We start from the raw sequence: 25,167 nt of genomic DNA on the forward strand, positions 1-25,167 counted from the left end.
CAGACTCATTGGGTGTTTGAGTTGTTTCCCCTGGATCTGGGGTTGCCAACTTTCTGACCCCACAAAACCGAACACCCTCATCCTGCCCCTTCACCGAGGTCCCGGCCCCCTCAATCCATCTCCCTCCGTCGCTCGCTCTCCCCCACGCTCACTCACTCCTTTTCACCGGGCTGAGGAGGGCTGGGGAGGGTCCCTTTTCAACTGGGTGTTGTCGGTTCAGACCTGGGAAGGAGGCTGCCTGCCAAACACCTTTGAGAGGCGCCGTCCCTCCTGTCAGAAAATCATCTCCTCCTTCAGTTCAATTACGGCCTGAATTGTTCCTTATCCTGGCAGAGCCGGAGGATTGAAAGCAGCAACGTCAAACCCCTGTGCAGCTAACAGGAATGGACACAGACACTCCCTTGTATCTGAACAGATATTTAGTTTTACTCTTGGTAAACTACAAGGCTAAAGGGACAGGCAGTGGCACCAGATCTAAGGAATGAAACACAACACAATCATCATCATTATGCCCATCGCTGCCCCTTTATTCTTCCACTGTCTCTCTCCCACCACCGTCGCCCTCTCCCAGTTCAGTGACAGTGCCACACTCATGCTTCCGACACACAAAGACTCACACACACACCTTGCACGCAAAACCTCACCAAGGAGTCAGATGCACCTGTTGGTTCCCTGCACCCCTGCTGTACAGAATCCAATCACAAGGAGAGCTGGCGGGGAGCCTGGGGCTGGAGTATTTAACCTACAGTGACGGCACTCACAGGAAAGATGCTGAACGAGTGCAAGTTAAACATTGGTAGCTCCGGTTCCAGCCCCTCACAGGTCAGTCCATCCCTCCAGGAAAGGGGCACATCTGAATTCCCAGCTGGCTCAGTCTAGCTGCGTAGTTCTTCTTTACACCCAGTCAGGTCTGAGGCCTGTTCCGCACCCTGTGTTTGAGGAGACCGTCATAACCAACTCTCTGCAATAGCAAAAGCAGGAGGCCGTGTTATTGCTCCTGCCCCAGCACAGACAGACAACGAGGGAAATGGTCTGTGTTGGAGGGTGGGGCTCCCTGCCCTTGGCCAAAGACCAGCACCTCCCTTTGCCCTTTGTCACTCGTGAAGCTTTTCTTTCAGCAGCGAGCCCTAGAGCTCAGTTGCTGGAGCGCTGTGTTTGTCACTGACGGTCGGGGAGCTGCAACATCACTGGGCTCTTCTACCAGCAAGTCCAACGAAAGGATTGATTTCCTCATGTGACACTCCTGGGCTTATCTGAAGGAGTGTCCACACTGCACACTGTGCCTGTCTTTGCGTGGCCTGGGCTTGGTGACTTGTGTTGCCAAGCTGGTGTTTGAGCATCCAGACTGCAGTGGAAACTCAGGCCTCAGGCTGTGTCCATCCTTCTGCAGTAAGTCGTCCTAAGTGACGCTGCTCCAGCTACGGGACTAACACAGCTGGATTCGAGGTAGCTTAGGTCGACTTACTGCTGTGTCTACACTGTGCTGGGCCGACGGGAGACTTACCTTACTCCTGTCATTCCCGGTGTAGTCCCAGAGTCGCCCGGAGAGCACTCTGCTGTCAATTTAGTGGGTCTTCACTAAACCGACTTGGGTGCATCGATCGCATCAAACAGCCTCACAGCTGTGCTGTGCATCCACCCTGCACTGCTCAGCCCTGAGTCAGAAATTCAGCTCCTGTGGGGTGTGTCACCCTCCACAGCTGAAGATGCTCCCAGAGTCCCCAGTGATTTCTGCGATAACTTGTCTCCAGCCTGTTTGGGTCCATACGCTCCCCGCGGGGAGGCTGGGAGTGGTCTAGGGACAAGCTCTGGTTGCTCAGGCCTGTCAGGGAAGGCGAGCTCCGGGGAACATTGACACTCTGGAGATCCCTCAGTGGAAGCACAGGCGGTTGGTAAATAGGTGGGGCCCCTGGCACAGCTGCCGCCAACCAGGCCCTGGATGCCTGGGCCCTGGTGCCCAGCCTGTGCTCCATCTCCTCCTGTATCTGCTTCCCCCCTTCTCCCATCCCCCATCGCCCACTGCTGCCTGGCTGAGTCCCCCCTCTCCTCCACTGCACCCCCCTCTCTGGGGTCCTCACCACTCACCGTGGCCTCCTCTCCTCCACCCCTCCCCCACGGACTCATGAGTCAGCCCTGGGGCTGGTCAACGAGAGCTGAGGATTACAGTGGGCGAGAAGCCGGCTATGAGTCAGCAGTGTGCCCTTCTTGCCAAGAAGCCTAGCGGCATATTGGGCTGCGTTAGTAGGAGCATTGCCAGCAGATCGAGGGAGGTGATTATTCCGCTCTATTGGGCACTGGTGAGGCCATATCTGGACATCTGGAGTATTGCGTCTGGTTTGGGGCCAACCCACTACAGAAAGGGTGTGGACAAATTGGAGAGGGTCCAGCTGACGACAAGGAAAATGACCAGGGGGCTGGAGCTTATTTAGTCTGCAGAAGAGGACAGCGAGGGGGGATTTAATAGCAGCCTTCAATAGGGTGACCAGACAGCAAATGTGAAAAATCGGGACGGGGTGGGGGGTAATAGGAGCCTATACAAGAAAAGGACCCAAAAATCGGGACTATCCCTATAAAATCGGGATATCTGGTAACCCTAGCCTTCAGCTACCTGAAAGGGGGGCGGGGGTCCGAAGAGGATGGAGCTCAGCTGTTCTCAGTGGTGGCAGATGACAGAACAAGGAGCAATGATATCAAGTTGCAGTGTGGGAGGTCTAGGTTGGATATTAGGAAACACTATTTCACTAGGAGGGTGGTGAAGCACTGGGATGGGTTCCCTAGGGAGGTGGTGGAATCTCCTTCCTTAGAGGTTTTGAAGGCCCGGATTGACAAAACCCTGGCCGGGATGATTTAGTTGGTGTTGGTCCTGCCATGGGCAGGGGGTTGGACTGGATGACCTCCTGAGGTCCCTTCCAACCCTCATCTTCTATGAGTCTATCAGTCCTTTGTCCATCCCCTCAGTAGGCACCAACTTCCCTCTGGCCAGTGGGTGCTCAACTCCTGCTCTGCCTCAGGCCCCTCCCCCACTCCACCTCTTCCCCAAAGCACCACCCCACCTTTTCCCTGGTCTGCCCCGCCGCACCCCCAAATCAACCGCTTCAGGGAAGAAATAGTAGAGGAAGCAATAGTGGATGGGAACCTGGAAGGCAGTGACCATGAGATGGTCGAGTTCAGGATCCTGACACAAGGAAGAAAGGAGAGCAGTAGAACAGAGATCCTGGACTTCAGAAAAGCAGACTTTGACTCCTCGGGAAGCTGATGGGCAGGATCCTGGGAGAATAACATGACGGGGAAAGGAGTCGAGGAAATACTTTAAAAGTATTTTAAAGAATCCTTATTGAGGTTGCAGGAACAAACCATCCTGATGTGTAGGAAGAAAAGTAAATATGGCAGGCGACCAGCTTGGCTTAACAGTGAAAACACAAAAACAGCTTACAAGAAGTGGAAGATTGGACAAATACAAATACCCTACAAAGACCTTGTGAGCTCTCCAAGTTCAGGATTGTTCTCTGCAGATGTGGAACCATTATGGCAGATGTCACTCAAGGCTTCCCATCTATTCTGACTGACAACTGGAAACAGGTCCCTCCCCAATCTCACTTTCTCCTGAATGATCTCATGAGATACAGACCAAAACTGATCCCTTCCTCTCTCCTCTGGGGAAGGATTTGGGAAAAATCAGATCCTGATAGGTTTGATCTCTCCTGCACATATTTTGGTTTGTTCATCCCTTTTCCATTCCTCTCTCTGAGATTCCTTTCTCTCCAGCATAGGGAGTGACCTATGTCTGGATTGTCTCTATCTGCCATCAGGTGATGGGATGGTGAGTGAGAATGAGGAGGAGAAACCCCAGCAGGAAGATGCTGAACAAGTAGAACCACGTGGAACATTATCAGGAAGATCCAAAGGGAATGTTTACGGGAGTTGTGCACTCCCAGAAAGAGCAAAAGACTGTGAGACTCAGCACAGGCCAGAGGAAAACTTCAGTAGCCACTCAGACCTTATTACATGCAAGAGAATCAACCTGGAAGAGACACGCTACAGATGCCATAAGTGTGGGAAAAGCTTCAATCGGAGCTCAACTCTTCTCACACATTGGAGAACCCACACTGGAGAGAAACCCTACATGTGCTCTGAGTGCGGGAAAAGCTTCATTCGGAGCTCTGCCCTGATCACACATCGGAGAATCCACACAGGTGAGAAACCTTATGGATGCTCTGAGTGTGGGAAACACTTCAGTCAGAGGCCACACCTTACCACACATCAGACAATCCACACGGGCGAGAAACCTTATGAATGCTCTGAGTGTGGGAAACGCTTCATTGATAGTTCAACCCTCATCTCACATCATAGAATCCACACAGGAGAGACGCCTTACACATGCGCTGAATGCGGGAAAAGCTTCAATCAGAGCTCAAACTTTATCAAACATAGGAGAATCCACACAGGTGAGAAACCTCATGGATGCTCTGAGTGTGGGAAACACTTCATTCATCGTTCAGCCCTCATCTCACATAAGAGAATCCACACAGGAGAGAAGCCCCACATATGCTCAGAGTGCGGGGAAAGCTTCAATCAGAACTCTACCCTGATTGCACATCAGAAAATCCACACAGGAGAGAGACCTACACATGGTCTGAGTGTGGGAAAAGTTTCAATCAGAGCTCAAACCTTATTAAACATCAGAAAATCCACATGGGGTATGTCTACACTACTGGATTATTCCGATTTTACAGAGACCGATTTTTGGAAACATTGTATAAAGTCGAGTGCACGTGGCCACACTAAGCACATTAATTCAGCGGTGTGCATCCATGTACCGAAGCTAGCGTCGAATTCTGGAGCGTTGCAATGTGCGTAGCTATCCCATAGTTCCCATAGTCTCCTCTGCCCATTGGAATTCTGGGTTGAGATACCAATGAATGATGGGGCAAAAACAGTGTCGCATGTGATTCTGGGTAAATGTCATCAGACAATCCTCCCTCAGTGAAAGCAATGGCAGACAATTATTTCACACCCTTTTCCCGGGATTGCCCAGGCAGATGCCATAGCACGGCAACCATGGAGCCCATTCAGCCTTTTTTCACTGTCACCGTATGTCTACTGGATGGTGCTGGCAGATGCGGTGCTGCAGCGCTACACAGCAGCATCCCCTTCCCTTGCAGATGGTGCAGCATGACTGATCTCCGTCATCGCCGTCCCTGATTGCTCCTGGCGGCCTCGGTGAGGTCGGCCGGAGCGCCTGAGCGAAAATGAGAATGATTCCCAGGTCATTCTCTTCTTTAAGTTTTGTCTCCTGGAGATTCACTCCTGCCTGGAATATCATAGCAGCTGGAGGCTGCCCTCCCCTCCCTCCTTTGATCTCTCCTTGCAGAGGCAATAAAGTCAGTGTTGTTTCAAATTCATGCATTCTTTATTACTTCATCACACAAATGGGGGATAACTACTACAGTAGCCCAGGAGGGGTGGGGGAGGAGGGAAGCAATGGGTGGCGTTGTTGCAGGGGCACCCCCTAGAATGGCATGCAGCTCATCATTTCTGTGGGATATCTGGGGCTCTGATCTGGAGCGGCCATTTGCCTCTCTGGTTTTTAGTAGGCTTGCCTGATATTCTAGGCAGGACTGACTCTCCTTTAGACAAAACTTGAAGACAGGCAGGAGTGAATCTCCAGGAGACAAAACTTAAAGAAGAGAATGACCTGGGAATCATTCTCATTTTCACCCAGCGCCCCGGCCGACCTCACCGAGGCTGGCCAGGAGCACCATGACAGGGGACGACTATGACGGAGATCAGTCATGCTGCACCATCTGCAAGGGAAGGAAGGGAAGGGATGCTGCTGTGTAGCGCTGCAGCACCGCATCTGCCAGCACCATCCAGTAGACATACGGTGACATTGAAAAAGGCGGGAAATAATTTTTTTCCCTTGGTTTCACAGAGGGAGGGTTGGGGGGCTGATGACATATACCCTGAACCACCCGCAACAATGTTTTTGACCCTTCAGGCTTTGGAAGCTCAGCCAAGAATTCAAATGGTTTTCGGACAGTGCGGGAACTGTGGGATAGCTACAGTCGTCAGTCGCTCCTCCCTCCGTGAGCGTCCATTTCATTCTTTGGCTTTCTGTTACGCTTGTCTCAGCTCCTTAAGTTTCACGCAGCACTGGGCCGAGTTCCTGTTGTGGCCTCTGTCCATCATGGCCTTGGAGATTTTTTCAAATGTTTTGGCATTTTGTCTTTTGAACAGAGAATAGATTCATCTCCCCATACAGAGATCAGATTCAGTATCTCCCGTACGGTCCATGATGGAGCTCTTTTTTGATTCTGGGACTGAATGGTCACCTGTGCTGATCAGTGCTCCACGGTGGGCAAATAGGAAATTAAATTCAAAAGTTCCTGGGGCTTTTCCTATCTACCTGGCCAGTGCATCCGAGTTCAGATTGCTGTCCAGAGCGGTCACAATGGTGCACTGTGGGATAGCTCCCGGAGGCCAATACCGTTAGATTGCAGCCTCACTAACTCTAATTCGAAATGGCAAAACCGATTTCAGCGCTACTCCCCTCATCAGGGAGGAGTGCAGCTATCGATATTAAGAGCCCTTTATATCAAAATAAAGAATTTCATTGTGTGGACGGGTGCAGCGTTAATTTGGTTTAAAACGCTGCTATATTCGAAATAAACTCGTAGTGTAGACCAGGAAGGAAGGAAAACCTTCAATCAGAGCTCAAGCCTTATTAGACATCAGAAAATTCACATGAGAGAGAACTGTAATAAATGCCTTGACTAGGGTTGGCCAAAGATTTTTTTTTTAAATCACATTTGTTAATTCCCCACAAAGTGATCTTCACATCATCTTCACCGTGGTCTCTCAGCTCCTGCAGATGGGTTGCCTGCTTCTGCCTTTTGCAGCTGACCCTTCTTTGGGGTCAATCCTGCGTTCTTTTCTATCAACTTTTTCCTTTGAGTCGTAGTGTGTGTCCCTCCAGCCAGGAATGTTCATCAGCTCCAGGTGAGAGAGAGGTTTGATCCCAACAAGCTACACTGAGGCAAAAACTACCTGGGCCTTCCATCCACTAGGGCTGCACATGGTGTTGGCTGCTCAAGTTAGTGACCTTGGTGTAAAAAGACAGTTATAGTTGTAGTGCAGATGCAGCCCAGGTGTAGTGGTTGGCATTAGCTTTCCCTTTGACCTGACCTAAACTCCATCACTTTTCCTAGTCTAAACAAACCCTGAGCATCACGGTTATACTGTTCCCCCATTTCAAAGCAATTGTTAGTCATCAACAAATTGTTTCGTTCCCAGTTGCTCTGATGTTGCTTCAGGTTGTGCTGGAGAACAAATTGTTACTACCACTTTTCTCACTTAAAATATATTGAACTATAACAAAGAGATGGAACTGGGAGAGAGAGCTCAGTGGTTTGAGCATTGGCCTGCTAAACCTAGGGTTGCGAGTTCAGCCTTTGAAGGGACGATTTGGGGCAAAAATTTGGGGATTGGTCCTGCTTTGAGCAGGGGGGTTGAATTCAATGACCTCTTGAGGTCCCTTCTAACCCTGATATTCTATGAACAGGGCAGGGATAGGGGAAAATGTCACTTCACCCTCTCTAACAACAGAAGAAGCTAGGGTAAGTCAGAGGGCTTCCCTATCACCATCCAAACCATTCAGTTGGGAAGGTCAATATATTTTCTAAAGGGCTGTGAAGAAGATTCCCTGGTAAATGACTTGGAACTAAGGTTAGGGGGTTGTTACAGGAGTGGGTGGGTGAGATTCTGTGGCCTGCATTGTGCAGGAGGTCAGACTAGATGATCATAATGGTCCCTTCTGACCTTAAACTCTATGAGACTATAAGATACCCATGCAGTTGGCCCCCAAAGCAGTTGTGGCCCAGGCCCTGCAGGAGGTTGCTCGTGAAGAGATCTCCTTCCTAATCAGGTGCGGGTTGCCTGTTATTTGGGAAATGCAATTCCCATCTAGGTAGGGAAGAGGAAAATGGAAGTGATGTTTCTGTTCAGTCACCCCTGGGCGATGCTGCAAATATGTAGAAAATGAAATCCGTGTTGAATGTGATATAGCTGCAGAAAGAGACCTATTTTCCATAGATACCTGACATTTGGTGTTTTACAAGGATTCTAAGCCACACCTGAATTTAGTCCCTAATTTAAATCTGTGCCACCAGATTAAAGAAATGAAGGGCATATTTGGGGGAGGGGAGGAGTTATACTTCACTATTGCTACTGATCTTTTATGTGCTTGGTGAAGAATTCTACACCAGAGAAGTATAAAATTACTCCAAGAAAAGTCAAAGATTTGACAAGGACTCAGGTAGAAATCACATGTACTAGTGGTTGATTTTTTGCCCCAGTGATGGAAGCTATGGTGACCTGTGGCCCAGGTAAACTATTTTGAGAATGCTGCTCCCTAGTTAAGTGGCATTGGTCTCACTCCTAAAGGATGCCATTATTAAATTGGGAACAACTGTCTTTTACCATTTGGATCCAAAGTTTCATGAAGCACAGAGAGAAACATCTGATTGCTTCAGAGCCAATCCATGCCTATGGGTCCCAATCTGGCTGCCTTGTTGGACAAGAAGCAGTTCCATGCTGGGCAAATTATGGTAGCTAATGAGGGAATGTATCAGATTCCAAGTTCAGACTGCAGGATACATGAATGCTGAGTCCTGACTCTGTGGTTTGGTCTCTTAGTTTTGCTATTAAGTCTTATGCATTTGTATCACTTCTCCACCTGTTGCTACTCTGAAAGATTAGAAAATGTGATAATAGAACACAGGTGTTTTTTCTCATGATGCAGCCTTCCCACGTAGCGTGAGAGCCCTTCCACCTACACTTATGGGAGAAGACCCAGGGCGAAATGAACTCACATAAATGGAAGGCTCCTAGGTTATTGTAGAATGTGACTTCACACAAAACTCAATGGTGGAAATGGGAATTAAGAGAAAACTGCCCTATAGGTTTATATTTTGTAATCTTTGAATAAGTTGTTACCAGTGACAATGAAATTAAACATGAAGTTAATTAGTGTAAAGTAAGAGGCTGATTATGTGATAACTTTCAGTGTTACTATATAATTCAGGTTTTCTTCTAGTTCTCTCCCGCCCCTCCTACTATATTGGAAATGGTGGCTAATCCTGAAAAGTAAAACCTCACTCCAAAGGAATTAGAGCGGGGGAACATGTGGGAGAAATAGCATGTATGAAAATAGAGCCCCAGTGTAGACTGTAATTATTTCTCTTTCAAATGGAATTTATTTTGATAAACTTTAAAATAAATATTCTGTGAAGAGGAAAATTGCTTGAGTCAAGATGTGTAACCTTCTACCGAGTTAGAGGGTAACAGCCACAGAGTCCCCAATTTGCTTGTTTGCTAAACAAAGAGACATCGGGCGGAAGAGGTCAGAATTTAAAATGGTGATGGATGCAGGATGATTGATTTTTGCAACCAGTTATTTTTATGGGTGCTGAGACCGTTTTCCTTTTGAGGAGGCAGCTGTTAGAGCCCAGCTGCTTAACCCTCAGGCCTGGCCACGGAAACCTCCCCGTAACTGGCCTTTGTTTCTTTCACGTTTGATACCTTTGGGGTTCACACGTCCACACTGCATGCGGTTTACGGCAGCAGATACTTTGAGAAAACTGCCGGGCTCAGTCGGGCTGTTCCAAACTGACGTTGGCCCAAACTCTGCCTCACTTCATCTAGAGTGGGACATGTCTGTATCGAAGGATTGGTTCACACCTGATTTGCCCAGACACCTCGCAGGAGGTGTGGTAAGATGGGGTAAGCTGGAATCTACAACGATAAAGTAAAAGGTAAGGGTGGGAGTCCTTCAGCTTTCAGCTCAACAAGCGTGTTCTGTTCATTCTCTCTGAAGCATCTGGCACTGGTCACTCTCAGGCAGCACACTGGGCTAGATGGCCCATTGGTTTGACCTAGTATGACCTGTCTTGTGTTCTTATGTAAGTCATCTAAGGGAGACTGACTTCCAGGATCCCAGGACTGATCCCCTCTGGGGAATGAAGCACAACAGTGACAGGCTGTGCAGCCTGCACTAGTCTCCTGCACCTGAAAAGCCTGCTAGCCCGAAGTGCTGGGCCAGCTATGCCAGTACCTGGTTCCTCAACTGCAGCTACAGGTCCTGCTCCATGTGACTCCAAAGCCAAAGAGCTGCAGAGATCCAACCTCATAATCTTTGCCATTTATTTTCCTTTTTCTATTATTAGTGATGCAATAGTGAAATCTAAGGAGAAAACTAATTCACTTTGAGGCTGTGGGCTAAATATAAGCAATAATTTGGTTTCGGTATTGAAATGTTCAGCTCTCCAAATCTGGGATGCACTGCCTGGGTGAAAACCTCTGATTGGGGTTTTGGTACCACTAAATATGCACCTGCCTCCTTGGGTTGCTGTTCTAGGATTTATAAGGGTTGATTTTCTGCTGTATTCTTCTGATGGTTTGACTAAATTGATGACTTGATTCCAACGCAATATCCTAGTTAACTCGTTGATTTACTGATTTGACCTGAACTTTATCACTGTATTGTTTAACCTTTCATTAGCTAGTCGTTTAGCCTTAGCGATGTATGTTCTTGGTTGTATTTGTTCATGTTAATAAAACATGAAACTGGGATATTGAGTCATTTCTTTCAATAAGCAACAAGGGCTGGAACTGTGGAGAATGTGAACGGAGATCAGACATTGCACGTCTGAGCCTTATCAGATTCGTCTAAATTAACACTGTGTTTCCCAAAGGGGAGCAATGGAGGGGGCATCTATCTTAGCTCCAGCTGCGGCCGGGTGGGGAGGGAGAGCTCAGACCATCACAAGGGAAAATAAGCTCCCCTACCCAGGCTTTCAGGAATTTGGGGAGGGGTGCAGTGTGTCTGAGTGAGGAGAGATCAGTGAGGTGGGGCTGATCTGAGTAGGGGTCAGGGGTCTTGCTCTGCAGCCACTCTCATGGCCCTGCCCAATCCTTACCCCAGTCTGATTTGCCCAGGGGTTGGGCCTTGTCAGGCCAAGATGGGGTTGGAGCTCTGGTTGGAAGGGCTGTAAAAGGTAGTGAACAGTTTGTAGATTTCAGCCAGCAGGGTGTTGGTAGAGTAAATGTGTGTGTTTTAAAGGGACGCTGCTGACAGAGGACAGGATGAAGGTGGTGCAGGCAACTGTAACTGCGTCTCCTGCTTTTCAGAAGTTTGAGTTAAGGCCTGGTCTACACTAGGTGGGGGGGGGGGTCGATCTAAGGTACGCAACTTCAGCTACGTGAATAGCGTAGCTGAAGTCGAAGTACCTTAGCTAGAATTACTTACCCATCCTCACGGCGCGGGATCGACGTCCACGGCTCCCCCGTCGACTCCGCTACCGCCACTCACTCTGGTGGAGTTCCGGAGTCGACGGGAGCGTGTTCGGGGTTCGATATCGCATCTAGATGAGACGCGATATATCGAACTCCGAGAAATCGATTGCTACCCGCCGATCTGGCGGGGAGTGAAGACATACCCTAAGAGGCTATATCTGATCTCACAGGACCAGCCGCCCACCCAGGTCAATATATAACTTAGATATTTCCCCAAAATCACATTGATGCCAATCCTTCAGTATCTAAATGCTAAAGGTTTATTTATAAAAAGAAAGAAAGAAAGAAAGAAAGAAAGAAAGAAAGAAAGAAAGAAAGAAAGAAAGAAAGGTGAGAATTAAAATTGGTTAAAGGAATCAAATACAATAATTGCAAAGTTCTTGGTTCAGGCTTATAGCAGTGATAGAATAAACTGCTGGCTTGATAAGTCTTTGGGTGCTTCCAAGTCACTGGAAGTGCCTCTCCCTTGGTTAGATGCTCCCATTAGTATAAGTCCATAGTCCAGATGTTTGAGCAGGAAAGAGGCTGGAGCAGGCTAGAGGCACAGTGGAGATGTTTCCAGGGCCTCTTTTAACTTCTGCCATATGAAGGGAAACCCATTGTTTCAAAGTCCTCAGCACAGCTAGTGGAAAATCACAGGTGAAAGATGGGAGCTTGGAGTCACATGGGCAAGTCCCTGTCCATGCCCCATTTTGCTCAGTCATTGCAGGATGGATACTTTGCAGGATACGTCAGATAGAACATTCACAGAAAAGTCCGTTCAGTGTAGATGGGTGCCTCCCATGGTCCATTGTGAATTAAGTGTCTGTTCGATGGGCCACTCACTGGCTAACAGCTCACTTCAGCGGATGCATAGAATGGAACACAGAAAGAAGATATTTATACATACAGAGACCGTGAAAAGGTGGAAGTAGCCATACCAACTCTAAGAGGCCAATCAACTGAGATGAGCAATCATCAGCAGGAGAAAAAAACCTTTGAAGTGATAATCAAGATGACCCACAGAAGGTGTGAGGACACTTAACGTGGAGAAATAGATTCAATTAGTGCAATGACCCAACCATTCCCAGTCTCTGTTTAAAACTAAGTTAATTTTATCTAATTTGCATATTAATTCAAGTTCAACAGTCTCTCTTTGGAGTCTGTTTTTGAAGTTTTTTTGTTGCAAAATTGCCACCTTCAAGTCTGTCACTGAGTGGTTAGAGAGGCTGAAGTGTTCTCCTACTGGATTTTGAATGTTATGATTCCTGATGTCAGATTTGTGTCCATTTATTCTTTTGCATAGAGACTGTCCGGTTTGGCCAATGTACCTATGGCAGAGAGGCATTGCTGGCCCATGATGGCATAGATCACTTTGGTAGATGTGCAGGTGAATGAGCCACTGATGGCGTGGCCACTTTGGAGAAGTGGGGCTCCAGAGTGTCCAGCCCCTGCTGCTGTGCCAAGACGCACAGACGTGGGACAGCATGGCGGAAGCTGAGCTGTTTGGTCCTGTCCTCCACTGGGCACAAGCTGTCATTGTCTCGCCAGGCTGGGACAATGGTCGGTCTTGGGGCTGGTCTATTTGCTCTGAACCCTCAGATCATGTGCTCTGATCCATGAACAGCACGTCAGGATCAAGGCACATGTCCTGGACCCCAGACCCCAGCTGCAGAAGCCTTGGTAGGATGGATGGAGTGGCCGTGAGGACAGGAACTGCAGTGTCCCTAGGACAGAAGAGCTGATTCCCTGAGGCTCCTCCTGTATCTCAGGGTCTCCCTAGAAAGGAGCCAGTGACTTTTCTCAGGGTCCCATGTCCTGCATCTCACAGGTGTTGGTTTCAGTCTCTCAGGCCCCAGCCAGGCCTGGTTTTCACTGTTAGTGCTTAATGCAACCGTGCAGAGCTCTGGCTGAGAGTCCCAGCTCCTTCCCTCTGCTCCCCTGCGCCCCCGCCCCAGGAGGCGTAAGGGTCCCAACATTGCACTGCACTGACAGCTCTGGGAACGTGGGGCGGCTTGGGTTCAAGCTGGGAGGACACAACGGAAACGGGACTCTTCTAGTCTCTCCTTTGCAGACCCCTGACGGGGTTAAGGGCAAACTCCGCCCCAGACCAGCCCATTCTACTCACCTCCTGCAGCTTAGCTGGGGTGGGGGTCTCAGTGAGCAGGCACCCGACCATGGCGTCCAGCCTCTGTAAATAGGTGTTGTGCAGAGCCTGCAAGAAGCGGGAACACCCGTCAGTCATGGGACATGGGGCTACACCAGTCACGGGACCAGGGGGGTTCTCTGAGAGCCCTGGCCAGACCCAAAAGGCACATCCTGGCCTCTCCCATTCACATCATTCCAAGGACACTTGGCAAGAGTTCCTAGTCGGATGCCTGCTGGCCTTAGCAGTTCTCTGTGCAGGGGCTGGTACCCAGCAGACTAGGGACCAGCCAAACTGCAATGGGTGGGAAGAAGGATCCCCGGGAGAGTCCAGGCAGCAGAACACAGAATGAGGAGAGGGAAGGCTGGGATCAGCCACAGAGGGGTAATACAATCCCCCCTGGAGGGAAGGGGCCCTCCCTGCCAGTTTGTCTCGGGCCTGTTCCCAGCTCTGCTCACTCCTCCCCTATTCTCAGCAGCTCCATCAAACCAAGGGAGCAGGGACCAGAGGCGGCTCCTGCTCCTGGGACAGGGAAGTAGGATCGTGACCTACCTGGAAGTGGGTGGTATCCTGCCCAGTGCCCATCGTGAAGATGGTGTAAAGAAGAGCCCACAGGAGGCGTGATTCCAGCTCCAGGGCAAGCAGCGGCTTCAGTTTGCTGCGGGGAGAGAAGAGCCCGTGTTATCCTTGGCGGCACCGGAGTGGCGCTGGCACTGCCATGGCCATGACCCCCTCCCCCGCAGTGATCCCCTCCCTACGGCCGCTGTAACGTTCCTGGAGTGAAATCACCCCCCAGCCAGGAAAGTGGAGACGTTCCCGCCTCCTCTGCTGGGGGATGGGAACAGCCACAGCTGGGGGTAATCTAGGCCGGAGAAGATCTGGGACTCCCGGCTCCAGACCCGATCAGCACCAGGGTTAAGGCAGCTGGATGGGACGGTCCTGGTACCTGAGGCTGCAAACTGCAGCCATGGAGCTGGAGATGATGGAGGTTGGCTCTGGCACCATGGGCAGATTTTCAATCAGCTCCTGAGAGACCCCAAGAAGATAAATTTGCATGTGAGACTCAGGCCCCGCAGACCCACAGGCACTTTCCAGGGAGGAGGCCAAAGTGCTCTGCAGAAACAGCCAGTGTCACTCCCAACCAGCTGGGCCCCCCATTCCTCCCATCCATCAAACTTCCTTCCCCCTCCCCTCCCCTCCGGCCTTACAATTCCCCCACTGCCAGCTCCCGATTGGTGTCAGAAGCTCTCCCTTCCCTGCTCCCCAGCCCTCAGCCACAGGAACCACTGTCCTCTGCTTCCCCCTCTGGCCCCACCAACTCTTTCTCTCGTTTCTGGGTCCCTCGCCCCAGGGGCCAGACACGGGGTCCCACTCACCGCAATGCTCTCCACGAGGGCCGCTTTGGAGACGTGGGGCTCCAGAGTGTTCAGCCCCTGCTGCTGTGCCAAGAAGCACAGACGTGGGACACTACGGAGGAAGCGGAGCTGTTTGGCCATCAACTAGGAGTGGGGTGGGGGGAGAGAGAGAGACAGTTAGGTAGGGACCTCCCCAACCCACCTACACCAGCTCCATGGCTCAGGAACCCCATGGAGTTGGACAGGGAAAGCCGCCCCGCTTCCCGAAACCAGTGTCGCCCTGCACAGACTGGGGTTGTAACTGGGACAGTGTCTGTGGGGAGCGGACACCTTGGCCTGCGTGAGACAAATGCCCCCACTTTGGGGTGCCAGGTAACAAGGGAGCAGTTCCCCCCATTGGGGGTGATGGATTCTCTGGGACAAGACCCCCCTGTGTGGGTGGGGATGGAAGAAGGGGCAGGGCAGACTCAGGGGCAGCGCAGCTGTAAGATTTTTGTACCTCAGCTCTGCCCTGGAGGTGCTCCTGGATGACCCTGATGGTGTCTTGTTCAGGGGACACCTCCTCCTCCTCCTTCTCTTCTTCCTCCTCCTCAGCCCACTGCTGCTGGGCACTGGGGGTCTCTGCACCAGGGAGAGCAGGAGAAAGGACAATCCCTGCTGCCACTGGGGGGATGCAGTGTAGAGAAATGGCTCAATGTCCCCCATCCTCAACAAGGAGCCCCATGGCACAGAGGGCCGCACCCTGCCCCTCCCAGAGACACCCTCAGGCCCATCAGCCTCAGGGCCCCATGGCCGTCAGGCCCCCCCCCCAACATCATCAGGGGAGGCTGGAGCTCCCCGGACTCTGCCCAGCATCCCCTGCTACAGGGTGCTGCTGTGCCACCCCCACTGGTGTTAGTGGGGCTCCCATGTCTCAGTCCTGGCGTCTTGGTGACCCAATGGGCACAGGGTGTTATTAGTCCCCTACTGCCCCATCCTTCCCCCTGTCCCCTGGGTCTCCCCTCACCTGCACAGAGGGAGCCTTCAGCCTCAGGGCTGTCAGACCCCACAGAGGAGGTGCTGGCCCCTCAGGAGTAGGCAGAGCTGCCGGTCCCCATGCCGGAGCCGCCCAGCTCCTGCTCGGTTGGCTGGGGGCTCCTCGGTGGCCAGGCTGGTGGATAGCTCCTGCTGGGCCCTGGGGCTGGGCTCCTGGCTCCTCTGCTTCCTGGAAAGGAAGCCGCAGAGCCACCTTGCCCGGCTCCTGCCCTCGCCTGGGTCCCTCCTACATAGCATCACCCGGGGCCACCTCCATTTGGGACCAGAAGGTGCCTCAGGGCCTGCTAAGGGAGCTGGTCTTTTCCTCTTCCTCCAGAAGGTCAGGGAGCTTCTCCACTTTGCCTGCCCACTGGCCTCTTCCTCGCCCGCGGGGACAGAGGGGCCACTCTCCTCCTGGGCAAGACGGACACTGCTCCCTACTGGCTCCAGAGCCACCTGCCCAGCCTTCCTCCTCAGCATCCGCTTCCACCGCTCCATCCTGGAACTGAGTGGGGAGCAGCCATGAGTCTGGGCTCAAGGCAGCCTCTCATTAATGGGCCTGCCTGCTCCCCTGCCTACGTCCCCTCTGCTGAGGCAATTCCTCCTCCCCACACACCCCACCCCAGGGCAGGGGGGCTGCCGTCCACACGCACTGGCAGCAGCTCACAGCACAGGCTGCTCCCAATGTTCTCCCTCACCCAATAGGGCCCTGTGAAACTGGGAGAGTCTCATTCTTTCAGAGCAATGGGGCTCTCCGTTAGTTTGGACAAGCCGCTCCCTCCACCCCAGTAGACCCCGCTCCCTCCCAGGCCAGAGAAAGAGCGGAACCCGGATAGTCCTAAATGAAAGTTCGTTCACACGGTGCCAATCCCAGGAGGGAGGAGTCGCCCTCAGTTCCCACTGATTTCACTGCTTGCCATTGTGGGTGTTCAGCACCTGGCAGGTTCTGCCCTCCCCAAAGACTCTCGACGTTGGGAACAATCTCCTGCAAGGGAAAGGCTGGGAGCCCTATTGCTGGGCCATTCCCACCCCACTGGCGATGGCTCTGGAGACCTCCACTCACTTGCTCTAGATGAGATGGAGCTGGATGGCAGATGCTCTCTTCCTCAATCTCCTCCACCCAGGTGGGCTGGAAAGGGTGCTGCACAATGCCCTGCCAGTAGGGTAGAGGGTAGAAGCCAGGAGACCGAAAGTGGCTGTGAAAACAAGACAATGTTTTATTGCCAGGAATGGATAAATACAGACAAGCAAATGGTTGTTCACAACACTCACCTACGGCCAGCAGGACACCCCCCATCTCCAGGTCTCCTAGCACCTCACGCACATTCCTGAAGCGTGACGGCCCAAGGGCTCTAGGGCATTTCTTCAGAGGTGTCTCCGCTGTCGTCGTCTTTGCTGTTGTCATGTTCCATTCTATAGGAGTTTATAAAAATATGCTAATGAGTGTGAATATAATGTAACTGCAGCATGCTTCATGCAAAAGGTCTCTTGTAAGGTATCATTACAAGGCTTATAATCTACTGAGTGTGGTCATCCTATTTGTATAAATGTATCACTTTTGTATCTGTATCTGAGTGGAAGGGAACAAATGGGGCAGCCATCGTGAGAAATCCACTAGCTACCACCTGAGCTGGAACAAAGGCTGGACCAGGGGAAAGGAGTGTGAGGAGGGCTCCAGGGAGGCATGGCAAGGCCCAGCCCAGCCCAGACGAGTGGCTCCCTCCAGTCCGTTCCCGACTGAGCGGCTCCCTTCGGCCTGGCTTCATCCGCCCCTGCCTGGCCCCAGCTGAGTACCCCAGGCCCAGCCCGGTCCCAGCCTGGCCACGGCTGTTTTGACCATATATGGCCTGTGACGTTATGGGTGTAATATAATCTCTCATTGGAAGGCGACAGGGCCAGAAAGAGTTAATTAACTCACAGACTGACTTAACCCTTTAAAGACTGGTTAGGAAGATATGTAAAAATCCACCCACTTTCCTTTGAAAGAGCCCGTGTGGATAGCTTTGAAAAGGTCTCAGATGGAGTAAGGGCTGTTAAGAAAGTTGAGCAGCTCTATAAGCAAGTGGCTGTGTTTGGCCAGCTGGTTGGGAAGACAATGGTGTTGGAACAGGAATGTCTCCATTCTGATTCTTTAAGTGAGCAGTCTGTGCTTCTGTGTTGATGCAAATTACTTGGCTGGCAGGGAGAAGACTTGCTAATGGCTGTTAGCAAAGAGAGCCCACCCCATCAGCCAGTAAATTCTGTTAAGCAAGAAAAATCAGGGTTTGATCCTTCAGAACAAGGAGGAAGTTTGCAAAGGGAAGCCACAGGTTCATGGGTGGCAAGTCTGTAGAAATTTTGGTGGTGCTCAGAACCCGCCCCCCAACTCTGCCCCCACCTGCCTAAGGCTCTGAGAGGGGTCTCGGCGGGGGAGGTCTGGGGTGCAGATCCTGGGCTGGGGATTAGGGTCCAGGGTGCAGGCTTTGGGATGGAGTTTGGGTGCTGGGTGCAGGCTCTGGGCTGGGGCAGGGGGTGGGTGTGCAGGAGGGGGTGAAGGGTGCAGGCTTTGGGACGGAGTGGGGGGTTGGGACGGGGGGGGTGGGCAGGGGGGGTGCACCTTCTGGGAAGGGAGTTTGGGGATAGGAGGGAGTACAGGGGTGAGGGCTGTGGAGCTGAGGATGAGGGATTCATGATGTGGGGGGGCTCAGGACTGGGTCAGAGGATTAGGGTGCAGGGGGATGAGGTTTGGAGCTGAGGTTGAGGAGTTCATGCTGCAGGGGCGCTCAGGGATGGGGCTGAGGATTAGGGTGCAGGGGGATGAGGGTTGGGGCTCAGGATTAGGGTGTGGGGGGATGAGGGCTCTGGCTGGGGTTGAGGATTAGGGTGCGGGGGGATGAGGGCTCCGGCTCGGGCTGAGGATTAGGGTGTGGGGGGATGAGGGCTTTGGCTGGGGTTGAGGATTAGGGTGCAGGGGGATGAGGGCTCTGGCTGGGGCGGAGGTTTGGGGCTTTGGAGGCTCAGGTAAGGGCCGGGGCCCTATCCAGGCAGGGCCGGGGAGAGACCCAGCTCCAAATATTGCTGGAGCAGGGCACCCGGCCCCTGAATATTCCTGGAGCCGGGCACCGCAGGTGTATATAACCTGCCGCCTATGCAGGTTAACCCTAAAGGCGCAAACCCCAATGGTATTGAGCCAAAGGTGTGGCATGATGACAAAAATGATTGTAGGTGGACCCTTGCAATGAATTTGTTGTTATCGCTAATGGTAATTTTTGTAACTAATGTGTTGCTATTACCAAGAACTGTAAAAATGTTCCAGCTAAGGTGACCAGATGTCCCCATTTTATAGGGACAGTCCCAATATTTGGGGCTTTTTCTTATATAGGCTCCTATTACGCCCCACGCCCTGTCCTGATTTTTCACACTTGCCGTCTGGTCACCCACATGTGTGGGTCCCAGCTGCTCCCTGCTCCGCTCACTGAAGCAGGTGTGCAGGGTTACTGCCCTGGGAACTGCAGGGCATCAGTGGACATGGGGCTGGCTGGAGGCAGGGCAGGGGCTGACTGGAGGTAGGGTCTGGCTGCAGGCAGGGCAACGGGTGCAGGGCTGGTGCGGGCAGGACAGGGTGTGCGGCAGGGGTGGGCAGGAGACAGGCTGGCTGAGGGCAGGGAGTGCGGGGCTGGCTGGAGACCGGGGCTGGAGGCAGGGCAGGGAATGCGGGGCTGGCTGGAGACGGGCCGGTCAGGCAGGGCTGGTGCAGGCAGGGGCTGGCTGCGGACAGGGGCTGGCTGCGGACAGGGGGTGCAGCCCACCCTGTACGGTGGTTGCCCCCTCTTCCTCCCTCCCCCACCAGGGTAGCAGCAGCAGCCCGGGCTCAGGGGCTATTTAAAGGGCCCAGGGCTCCCCTGCTTCTACCGCCCCAGCCCTTTAAATAGCCGCCAAAGCTGCACCACTTCCCCAGAGCTCCCCAGGCCCTTTAAATACCCCCCGCCCGGGGGAAGCCGTGTTATACCAATATAATAAAAACCAACAGGATCTAATTAAGAGGGATAAGGCAAAGATGCCACATTTATTGTAAATACCATAACAAAACAAAAGACAACAGTAAACAACGTTGTTTTACTACTTATTTCTATCACTACTTATTCCTTATACACACACACACATATATTCATTCACACAATCATTCATTCAGGTTCTGTACAGATGTTATAGTTACCAGCCTAGACATTGCTCATGCCAAGTTACTGGCCAGGTATCTTGGTCATGAGGATGGAGCCAAGTCTGTGTCAGATGCATTTGATGCTCCTGGAGGCTGGCAGCAGAACCATAGACTCAGGCTGTGGCTACACTTAGCACTTCAAAGCGCTGCCGCGGTAGCGCTGCTGTGGCAGCGCTTTGAAGCGCTAAGTGTAGTCAAAGCACCAGCGCTGGGAGAAAGCTCTCCCTGCGCTGTCCATACTCCACCTCCCTGTGGGGAATAACGGACAGCGCTGGGAGCCGCTCCCAGCGCTGGGGCTGGCCACACTGGCGCTTTGCAGCGCCGCAATTTGCAGCACTGGAGAGGGTGTGTTTTCACACCCTGCTGCAGCGCTGCAAATTTGTAAGTGTAGCCAAGCCCTCAAAGTCCTCAGTCTTTAGAGTCCAGTTTGATAGGAATTTATTCCTATGTCAGTCCATGAGAGTTGCTTCATTTTGCTGTTGCTAAATCAATCAGCAGGTGGCTGGCTCCATTCTGTCAGATGCTTGTTTTTCCTTCCTTTGAGGTACTGGGGGGTCATCTGGTTGATCCCACTTGACACCTTCTTCAGCCGACACTGAATTCTTCAGGCTGGTAACTCCCTAACCATTCATTCATTGTTTAAACTAGGCATGCATTCACATACATTCTCTATCTTAATTACATCTAGTTCACTGTCTTTTTACCTTTAGGGTGTTACCAATTTATGTGACCCTCCTGTCTTTTAACAAGCAAAGGTAAAGTGAGATGAAAACTTACAGAGGGTGGGGATCTCTATTTATACACTATAACAGCTACTGTTTTGGCTTACTTAGAGATAATTAATGTTTAACAAGTTTTATACAAAGTATTTCTTTGAGCTTAACAAGTTTTATACCAAGTATCTCTTTGAGCAGGCTTCACACAGATACAGCTGGTGGCTTGCAGGTTAGAGGCTAAATGTTGGGAATCACAAATTTACTTCTAACATAAACCTTAAGTTATAAAGTATTAATTAACAATAAATTAATAAATCATTTCTTTTATAAACCATGTTTAATATAAACCTTCTTTAATATCCCTACAGCCGGGCCACCCGGTACAGCGCACTGGCTCTTGCCAGTACACTGTACTGGGGCTTGGGCACAGGGCCCTCTAGGGGCAGGGCCCGATTCAGGGAATTGGTTGAATTGGCCTAAAGCTGGCCCTGCTGGCAGCTCCAGCCTTTTATAGGCAGAGGCTGGCTGGTGTGTCACACAATCTCTTTATTACTCGCCTGAGATGGGTCACCTGTTACTTGTGGCTCTGAATATGCATATAAGGAAAAATCCCAAAGGTCTGACCATCTATGGCCATCAGGTAGCAGTGATATGGAAGTGCCATCACCACAGCGGTGACCATAAAGTCAGGTGTTTTGACCACCTATGGCCTGTGATGTTATGGGCGTAATATAATATCTTATTCAGCCAATCACTCAGACAAAGAAGTTGTTTATATCTGCAGAAGATAATGCTGCCTGCTTCTTGTTTACACTTCTCTGCACGAGATGTCACTATTGTTTCATTGGCAATGGAGTGTGATGTCACAGACTGTGTACATCATCATGTAATGACTGACTGCACCCACCACTTTTAAACCACTTGGTTTGCACCCATGCCCTTAATCCTGTCCTAAAATTACCTTTTCATGTCACTAAGCTCTCTTGTTGCTGTGGGGTACTGTAGGTGTGAGGCAGGGCAGGTTGGGAGAAGAAATATTCTTTATCTGAAGAAGTGATCTGTATGAGGAAAACATTTGAAAACTTGTTTACTGAGTAATGTGAGTTCTTCACTCTACTTGATAGCATTTCTCTGCTTGTAACATGAACTTGTGAACACCACATCCAAGCAATTCCAAAATTCCAGGAATATTCTAGGCATCAGTGAGCAGAACCGTATTGGTTTTGGTGAAAATTGGAATGGGAAATAGACCAGTCGTGCTTAAGTTAGGTTTGGCGCCTAACTCCTATTGAAATCAGTGGGTGTTATGCACCTAATCTGCTGGTGCAATTTTCAAAAACACCTTTAAGCATCTGTTTGCATCTTAAGCACCTAAATATCTTTGAAAATCTGGTCCTTCATCTCTGCCTCAGTTCCCCATCTATAAATGGAGGTTAATAATACTTTATCCTACTGTTTGCCTATCTTGTCTATTTGTTTAGATTGTATTTGAGGCACAGGACAATCTCTTACTATGTTTTGTAATGGGACCCTGAATTTTGGTTGGCACATCTAAACACTACCATAAAACAAAAAATGATCAGCCCCATAATATAAAGGCCCACCAATGATCTATTTTTCAGGGCAAGTCACAGGCCCAGCTGCCTCAGAGGAAAGTCTGAGAAACACAATATCAAACAATTATGGATTAACCTGCCCATAGGAGAAGTTTCTTCCTGACCCCTATCAGTTGGTGGTAGGCTTATATCCTGAAGCATAAGGATTTATATCCCTTCTACATTTTGTATACCAGCGAAGTTTGGATGATATGGTCCATATAAATGTCTAATCCTTTTCTGAATCAGCAGCGTCTCACCCAGGAAACTCAACGCCAATCTCCTGAGGAGAGAGAGAGACACACACACAATCAGACAGAGACTGAGGGCTTCCCCCACCTTTAGCAACAACTGAAACCCCCTCCCCACAGGGACATGTCCTGATTTTATTTGCCCCCATGTTAACCCAGCCCAGAGCCTGCCCCGCCCCGGCCTGGTGACAGTGAGTGAGGGCGGGGGAGGGAGGGGGCCGGCGTGAGCAGGGCGGGGCCTCGGGGAGGGGCCACGGCAGATCCGGGGCTGCTCTGAGGGTCACAAAGGGCCCGTGGGCGCGAAGAGGCTGCAGCCCGGAACTGCCGGACAACGCACAGCTTGACTCTGCCCCTCGGTCCCTGCGCTGCAGGACGGGACCTCGCCAGGCCCCGCGGCCCCAGGCCGCCGCTCGTGGGGCTGCTCCCCGGCAGCTCAGCCCCTGCCCCACCTGCTGCTGCCCCCAGTCCCCGCGGGGTGAAGCCCTTTCACTCCGCGCTGCTTCTGCCCTATGCCCCCCCGCCCCAGCCCGGCTCCCGGGGCAGGGGCGCGGCAGGGGCTGGGCCTGGCGCCTGGCACTGGGGGTCTGAGCCCCCAGCCCGTGCGGAGCCGCCACTCACCGTCCCGCCTCAGCGCTCCTCGGACCTGCCCGCCCGGCCGCCGGCTGCCCGCGCCCCCGCTGAGCCCCAGCAGCGCCGGGCGGAGTCCCACTGGTGCCGCCCGCGGGACTGAGCCGCGCAACCCCGGGGCTGGGGCCGCCCCTGGCCGCGGCGGGATTCGAATCCCAACGGCCGCAGCGCGCGCTGGGCGGGGGGCGGCGAAGCCTCGGGGCGAGGGAAGCGGGGCATTACCCCTCGCGCCGAGTCTCTGTCCCGCGCTCTCTCCGCCAATCAGGGAGCGGGGAGGGGTGCGGCGAAGTGACGGGATAGGGCCCCTCCTCCACTAGAGGCCGCCTGCGAGAGGGAGAACTACACTACCCAGTGTGCACTGGGAGGGGAGCGTTGTCTGAGCAACCAGGCCGTCCCTGCCGCTCTGAGAAGAGCCAGGAACTACAACTCCCAGCCTGCCCCGGGTGCCCCGTCCTCGAGCCCAGGGAAGGGCGGGTCCCTGGGTCAACCTGACACCTCTCCCCCCCCACCCCCGTGCAGTGTATTGACCTGCCCCCGTAGGAACGTGCCGCGCTGCTTCGCCCCCTGCACAGAGCAGCTGAGCGGGGCGGGGGGAGGGGCGAGGACCGGGGCGGCCGAAGCTCCCGCCCCCCAAACCTGGCGGGGGGGGGGGCAGGTCTGTGCGGGGCAGGTGAGTGCCGGGTCTGTCTCCGTCCGGTGACTTTACACCGGTGTCTGCACCGCGGGGTGGGGCCCAGCGCCCCTTGTTTGGGGGGGCACAAACCCCCCCCCCCCCCGGGGTGAGCTGGTTTCTGTGCGTGTCTGAGGAGCCTTGTACCCGGCTACTGGTCAGCGCCCCTCACTCCCGCTGTCCCTCCCCAGCCACCCCTTCCTCCTCCTCGGGCGAGCCCGGCTTTGAACACCCCTGCAGTAACAGTGTCACCCACAGACAAAGCTGCCACTGAACTGAATTAACCCTCCTCCTCCCCGAGCCCCCCCTCGCTCCGCCCGTTACCCCAAAGCCCTGCCCCTGCCCCCGAGGTCCTGCCCTCACATCACCTGTCCCTTCCTCCAATGCCCCACCCTCACTCTGCCCCTTCCCCCGAATCCCCACACCCGCACAGCCCCACCCCAATACACCCCACCACTGCCCACACATTGCCCCATACCCCAAGCACCCCCCCCAGCACCACCCAGTGACCCAGGAGCAGGCCAGACCCGGGACGGGGGAGGCATAAACATGCTTTGCTCTGCCACAGACTTCCGAGTGTCCTTGGGCACATCACTCAGCCTCTCTGGGCCTCAGTTCTCCCGTGCGGGAAATGGGGCTATGTGGTGCTTCCCGCCTTCGCACGAGCCTGGGAGGAGAACTACCCTACAAATTAGGAAGATGCTGGGATCCTGGAGTCATGGGGGAGGGTTCAGGGGGAGCATATTAGCACCATCATTTGGTATATGGAGTCTGTTTGGAAACAAAATATTTCCCTGAAGTCATTCCAAATCCTGTATTCAGCTATAACCTTGGGAAATACGTAATGGAGCGGTGTGGTTTTTCCTTGTGTAGCCAGCAACGACCTGGCACCACCCCCAGCTCTGCCCCCTTCCTGCCACTGCGACCCCATCTCACCTCCTGACCCTGACTGGGCACCTGCAGCCCCTTGTAGCAGGGGGCTGTGTAGGGGGGTCTCCTTGCAGCCCTCAGTGGGTATCTGGTGGGTGCTGTCACCTCTGCCAGAGACCCCCAAGAAACTCACTAGCTTCCTCCTCATGTGGGGAAGGGCTCCTACTTTCTGACGTGGGAGGGAGATTCCGTGATGTCAGAGCCCGTGGGAGGAGGGGTTCTAATCACGAGTCTGGAGTGGCAGGGCAACCCCCTCCCCCAGTCAGATTCTGCTAGGGGGCTGGGCAGGGATCTCTAGGGAGGGAGACACAGGAAAAAACAGTTGCCACTATGG

The 25,167-nt window shown here is 52.5% G+C and overlaps 1 protein-coding gene and 1 long non-coding RNA gene across 2 annotated transcripts in view; both read right to left on the reverse strand.

Moving 5' to 3' along the window:
• The window catches only part of LOC120385155, a 572,769-nt gene that overhangs the window by 89,188 nt on the left and 458,414 nt on the right, over positions 1–25,167 (reverse strand). The gene's annotated exons all lie outside the window — the stretch shown is intronic.
• LOC120385175 lies at positions 16,983–21,769 on the reverse strand. The gene is made up of 3 exons (XR_005589329.1): positions 21,722–21,769; positions 17,119–17,259; positions 16,983–17,042 (listed from the first exon to the last, which is right to left on the reverse strand). It is a non-coding gene; the product is annotated as an uncharacterized LOC120385175 (long non-coding RNA).

This window comes from Mauremys reevesii, linkage group 17 (assembly GCF_016161935.1).
Source record: "Mauremys reevesii isolate NIE-2019 linkage group 17, ASM1616193v1, whole genome shotgun sequence".
In the NCBI taxonomy this organism is placed as follows: domain Eukaryota; kingdom Metazoa; phylum Chordata; order Testudines; family Geoemydidae; genus Mauremys; species Mauremys reevesii.